The sequence below is a fragment of the Mesoplodon mirus genome, assembly GCF_964341445.2.
Source record: "Mesoplodon mirus genome assembly, chromosome: 1".
In the NCBI taxonomy this organism is placed as follows: Eukaryota; Metazoa; Chordata; class Mammalia; order Artiodactyla; family Ziphiidae; genus Mesoplodon; species Mesoplodon mirus.
Window position 1 is genome coordinate 142547568 of NC_138976.1, and position 6760 is coordinate 142554327.

Here is a 6760-nt window from a genome sequence, read left to right on the forward strand (position 1 = left end):
CAGATGGGTCCCTGGGACACACGCGGAGAGGCTCCTGCCCGGGCCATAGGCCACTCACAGCCCCTGCCACAGATCGGGGGCCTCAAAGCAGCCCTGTCTGAGTCCCCTGCCTCTAGAGGGAGTATTGGACCAACACTTGTAGAAAACGGGGTCCTTGAGGGCCACTCATTGGAGGGAAACAAATAAATCTTTGCCGTCTTTCTTCTGAAACTTACGAGCGTTCACACCTAAGCCTCTTACAAGGTCAGCTGTTTAGCTAAACATGAGCTCATGATCTAAATTTACAAAATAATGAAGAAAGCAGCTACAAGGGGAGACAATCAGCCAAAACAATCAATACCAGAATTAGATTCCCAAGGCCATCCATCAGATGTAGGAATAATCGGGTGCAAGGCAGAAAATATACATAAAACTGGAACTGAAACAAGGCACGAGGATGTTTTCAAAGACTGGTAGGATCTCTAAAACATTTTTAAAGGACATGTCATTGATAAAGCTAAATACACAAAGGTTGTGTAATACAACAGATTAATCATTGAGAAGAGTGAAGTTAAGCTGTTTTGAAAACTATGACAGGTCAGATTTTTTGCCTAATTATATAAGAAGATTTCCCTACAAAATAAACATTATTTCAAAGCCTTATTGGCTGTGAAATAAGTTAAGGGTGTTTCAAATGGCTTGTCTGCAAAGAAAGGTGAGATGTAGGGGATCACGGAAAGTCGAGGGGAAAATAGGTCAATATATACATTGCTATATGGTGAACTAAGCCTTAGGCCGGCAACAGTGGAGAGAACCTGACCCTTAGAAACGTACAAGTAAGCTGGAATCTTCAAAAGTTCAAATCTTTATAAGTAAAAAGATTTATTAAAATGAATAACCAAGTGTTTTAATTGACATCAGAAGATGAAAACAATAAACCCTGAGAACATAGAACAAAGATAAATAAAGATAGGAGCAGAACTTAATACAACAGAAAACGTATAAAATTCAGGTTATTTAGTAAGTCCAAAGAATCTTCTTTGAAAAGATTTAAAAGACACACTTTGATTAAGGAAAACAAAAACATAAGTAAAGAATATACAGAAAGAGTCAGGACAATGTTAGAGCAGAGAATATATTAAATGCCAGTAAATTTGAACATTTCTGTCAAGTGGACCATTTCCTAGCTCCTAAAGTTTACCAAAACTGACACAAGAGGAAATCATTTAAGGTCATCATGTCTGCCCTTGGCATTCTCGGAACGCCCTGGCCTCAGAATGCAGCCTCTGTAGTCCATGGTAACCTGCGGAGAGGGGGCGGGGCTGAGGGAGGTTGGAACACTGCCCTCACTGAGGGAGTGGGTGTGGCCATCTCTGCTGTGACTGAACAAAGGGCAGGGGAGCAGGGGGCCCAGGGCAGGGCCCTCAGAGCCCGGCAGGCCCAGTGGAGTGTCACAAGCATTTAGGCCCAGCCAAAGGGCGCTTTCTTTGTCTGCACAGCTGCCCAAACTCTCACCTTTCCACTCAGGCCGCCCTCTTACTTGAAGTGTGTGTGGAACCTGTCCGCGCAGTACACCTCGCTGCACAGCTAAGCATAGGTCTGGGCATCGTAGCTTCCTGCCAGGTGACCGAGGCTCACAGGCAGATGGTTCCCTGGGACACACGTGGAGAGGCTCCTGCCCGGGCCACACGCCGCCCACTGCCCCTGCCCCAGATCGGGGGTCGCAATGCAGCCCTGTCGGAGTCCCCTGCCTCTAGAGGGAGTATTAGACCAACACTTGTAGAAAACGGGGTCCTTGAGGGCCACTCATTGGAGGGACACAAATAAATCTTTGCCGACTTTCTGCAGAAACTTACGAGCGTTCACACCTAAGCCTCTTACAAGGTCAGCTGTTTAGCTAAACATGAGCTCATGATCTAAATTTACACAATAATGAAGAAAGCAGCTATAAGGGGAGACAATCAGCCAAAACAATCAATACCAGAATTAGATTCCCAAGGCCATCCATCAGATGTAGGAATAATCGGGTGCAAGGCAGAAAATATACATAAAACTGGAACTGAAACAAGGCACGAGGATGTTTTCAAAGACTGGTAGGATCTCTAAAACATTTTTAAAGTTCATGTCATTGATAAAGCTAAATACACAAAGGTTGTGTAATACAACAGATTAATCATTGAGAAGAGTGAAATTATGCTGTTTTGAAAACTATGGCAGGTCAGATTTTCTGCCTAATTATATAAGAAGATTTCTCTAAAAAATACACATTATTTCAAAGCCTTATTGGCTGTGAAATAAGTTAAGGGTATTTCAAATGGCTTGTCTGAAAAAAGGTGAGATATAGTGGATCACAGAAAGTCGAGGGGAAAATAGGTCAATATATACATTGCTATATGGTGAACTAAGCCTTAGGCCGGCAACAGTGGAGAGGACCTGAACCTTTGAAACATACAAGTAAGCTGGAATATTCAAAAGTTCAAATTTTTATAAGTAAAAAGATTTATTAAAATGAATAACCAAGTGTTTTAATTGACATCAGAAGATGAAAACAATAAACCCTGAGAACATAGAAAAAAGTTAAATAAAGATAGGAGCAGAACTTAATACAACAGAAAACGTATAAAATTCAGGTGATTTAGTAAGTCCAAAGAATCTTCTTTGAAAAGATTTAAAAGACACACTTTGATTAAGGAAAACAAAAACATAAGTAAAGAATATACAGAAAGAGTCAGGACAATGTTAGAGCAGAGAATATATGAAATGCCAGTAAATTTGAACATTTCTGTCAAGTGGACCATTTCCTAGCTCCTAAAGTTTACCAAAACTGACACAAGAGGAAATCATTTAAGGTCATCATGTCTGCCCTTGGCATTCTCGGAACGCCCTGGCCTCAGAATGCAGCCTCTGTAGTCCATGGTAACCTGCGGAGAGGGGGCGGGGCTGAGGGAGGTTGGAACACTGCCCTCACTGAGGGAGTGGGTGTGGCCATCTCTGCTGTGACTGAACAAAGGGCAGGGGAGCAGGGGGCCCAGGGCAGGGCCCTCAGAGCCCGGCAGGCCCAGTGGAGTGTCACAAGCATTTAGGCCCAGGCCAAAGGGCGCTTTCTTTGTCTGCACAGCTGCCCAAACTCTCACCTTTCCACTCAGGCCGCCCTCTTACTTGAAGTGTGTGTGGAACCTGTCCGCGCAGTACACCTCGCTGCACAGCTAAGCATAGGTCTGGGCATCGTAGCTTCCTGCCAGGTGACCGAGGCTCACAGGCAGATGGGTCCCTGGGACACACGCGGAGAGGCTCCTGCCCGGGCCACAGGCCGCCCACTGCCCCTGCCCTAGTTCGGGGGCCGCAAAGCAGCCCTGTCGGAGTCCCCTGCCTCTAGAAGGTGTATTGGACCAACACTTGTAGAACACGGGGTCCTTGAGGGCCACTCATTGGAGGGACACAAATAAATCTTTGCCGTCTTTCTTCTGAAACTTACGAGCGTTCACACCTAAGCCTCTTACAATGTCAGCTGTTTAGCTAAACATGAGCTCATGATCTAAATTTACACAATAATGAAGAAAGCAGCTACAAGGGGAGACAATCAGCCAAAACAATCAATACCAGAATTAGATTCCCAAGGCCATCCATCAGATGTAGGAATAATCGGGTGCAAGGCAGAAAATATACATAAAACTGGAACTGAAACAAGGCACGAGGATGTTTTCAAAGACTGGTAGGATCTCTAAAACATTTTTAAAGGACATGTCATTGATAAAGCTAAATACACAAAGGTTGTGTAATACAACAGATTAATCATTGAGAAGAGTGAAATTATGCTGTTTTGAAAACTATGGCAGGTCAGATTTTCTGCCTAATTATATAAGAAGATTTCTCTAAAAAATACACATTATTTCAAAGCCTTATTTGCTGTGAAATAAGTTAAGGGTATTTCAAATGGCTTGTCTGCAAAGAAAGGTGAGATGTAGTGGATCACAGAAAGTCGAGGGGAAAATAGGTCAATATATACATTGCTATATGGTAAACTAAGCCTTAGGCAGGCAACAGTGGAGAGGACCTGACCCTTTGAAACGTACAAGTAAGCTGGAATCTTCAAAAGTTCAAATCTTTATAAGTAAAAAGATTTATTAAAATGAATAACCAAGTGTTTTAATTGACATCAGAAGATGAAAACAATAAACCCTGAGAACATAGAAAAAAGTTAAATAAAGATAGGAGCAGAACTTAATACAACAGAAAACGTATAAAATTCAGGTGATTTAGTAAGTCCAAAGAATCTTCTTTGAAAAGATTGAAAAGACACACTTTGATTAAGGAAAACAAAAACATAAGTAAAGAATATACAGAAAGAGTCAGGACAATGTTAGAGCAGAGAATATATGAAATGCCAGTAAATTTGAACATTTCTGTCAAGTGGACCATTTCCTAGCTCCTAAAGTTTACCAAAACTGACACAAGAGGAAATCATTTAAGGTCATCATGTCTGCCCTTGGCATTCTCGGAACGCCCTGGCCTCAGAATGCAGCCTCTGTAGTCCATGGTAACCTGCGGAGAGGGGGCGGGGCTGAGGGAGGTTGGAACACTGCCCTCACTGAGGGAGTGGGTGTGGCCATCTCTGCTGTGACTGAACAAAGGGCAGGGGAGCAGGGGGCCCAGGGCAGGGCCCTCAGAGCCCGGCAGGCCCAGTGGAGTGTCACAAGCATTTAGGCCCAGGCCAAAGGGCGCTTTCTTTGTCTGCACAGCTGCCCAAACTCTCACCTTTCCACTCAGGCCGCCCTCTTACTTGAAGTGTGTGTGGAACCTGTCCGCGCAGTACACCTCGCTGCACAGCTAAGCATAGGTCTGGGCATCGTAGCTTCCTGCCAGGTGACCGAGGCTCACAGGCAGATGGTTCCCTGGGACACACGTGGAGAGGCTCCTGCCCGGGCCACACGCCGCCCACTGCCCCTGCCCCAGATCGGGGGCCGAAATGCAGCCCTGTCTGAGTCCCCTGCCTCTAGAGGGAGTATTGGACCAACACTTGTAGAAAACGGGGTCCTTGAGGGCCACTCATTGAGGGACACAAATAAATCTTTGCCGACTTTCTGCTGAAACTTACGAGCGTTCACACCTAAGCGTCTTACAAGGTCAGCTGTTTAGCTAAACATGAGCTCATGATCTAAATTTACACAATAATGAAGAAAGCAGCTATAAGGGGAGACAATCAGCCAAAACAATCAATACCAGAATTAGATTCCCAAGGCCATCCATCAGATGTAGGAAAAATCGGGTGCAAGGCAGAAAATATACATAAAACTGGAACTGAAACAAGGCACGAGGATGTTTTCAAAGACTGGTAGGATCTCTAAAACATTTTTAAAGATCATGTCATTGATAAAGCTAAATACACAAAGGTTGTGTAATACAACAGATTAATCATTGAGAAGAGTGAAATTATGCTGTTTTGAAAACTATGGCAGGTCAGATTTTCTGCCTAATTATATAAGAAGATTTCTCTAAAAAATAAACATTATTTCAAAGCCTTATTGGCTGTGAAATAAGTTAAGGGTATTTCAAATGGCTTGTCTGCAAAGAAAGGTGAAATATAGTGGATCACAGAAAGTCGAGGGGAAAATAGGTCAATATATACATTGCTATATGGTGAACTAAGCCTTAGGCCGGCAACAGTGGAGAGGACCTGACCCTTTGAAACGTACAAGTAAGCTGGAATCATCAAAAGTTCAAATTTTTATAAGTAAAAAGTTTTATTAAAATGAATAACCAAGTGTTTTAATTGACATCAGAAGATGAAAACAATAAACCCTGAGAACATAGAAAAAAGTTAAATAAAGATAGGAGCAGAACTTAATACAACAGAAAACGTATAAAATTCAGGTGATTTAGTAAGTCCAAAGAATCTTCTTTGAAAAGATTTAAAAGACACACTTTGATTAAGGAAAACAAAAACATAAGTAAAGAATATACAGAAAGATTCAGGACAATGTTAGAGCAGAGAATATATGAAATGCAAGTAAATTTGAACATTTCTGTCAAGTGGACCATTTCCTAGCTCCTAAAGTTTACCAAAACTGACACAAGAGGAAATCATTTAAGGTCATCATGTCTGCCCTTGGCATTCCGGAACGCCCTGGCCTCAGAATGCAGCCTCTGTAGTCCATGGTAACCTGCGGAGAGGGGGCGGGGCTGAGGGAGGTTGGAACACTGCCCTCACTGAGGGAGTGGGTGTGGCCATCTCTGCTGTGACTGAACAAAGGGCAGGGGAGCAGGGGGCCCAGGGCAGGGCCCTCAGAGCCCGGCAGGCCCAGTGGAGTGTCACAAGCATTTAGGCCCAGGCCAAAGGGTGCTTTCTTTGTCTGCACAGCTGCCCAAACTCTCACCTTTCCACTCAGGCCGCCCTCTTACTTGAAGTGTGTGTGGAACCTGTCCGCGCAGTACACCTCGCTGCACAGCTAAGCATAGGTCTGGGTATCGTAGCTTCCTGCCAGGTGACCGAGGCTCACAGGCAGATGGGTCCCTGGGACACACGCGGAGAGGCTCCTGCCCGGGCCACAGGCCGCTCACTGCCCCTGCCCCAGTTCGGGGGCCGCAAAGCAGCCCTGTCGGAGTCCCCTGCCTCTAGCGGGTGTATTGGACCAACACTTGTAAAACACGGGGTCCTTGAGGGCCACTCATTGGAGGGATACAAATAAATCTTTGCCGTCTTTCTTCTGAAACTTACGAGCGTTCACACCTAAGCCTCTTACAAGGTCAGCTGTTTAGCTAAACATGAGCTCATGATCTAAAT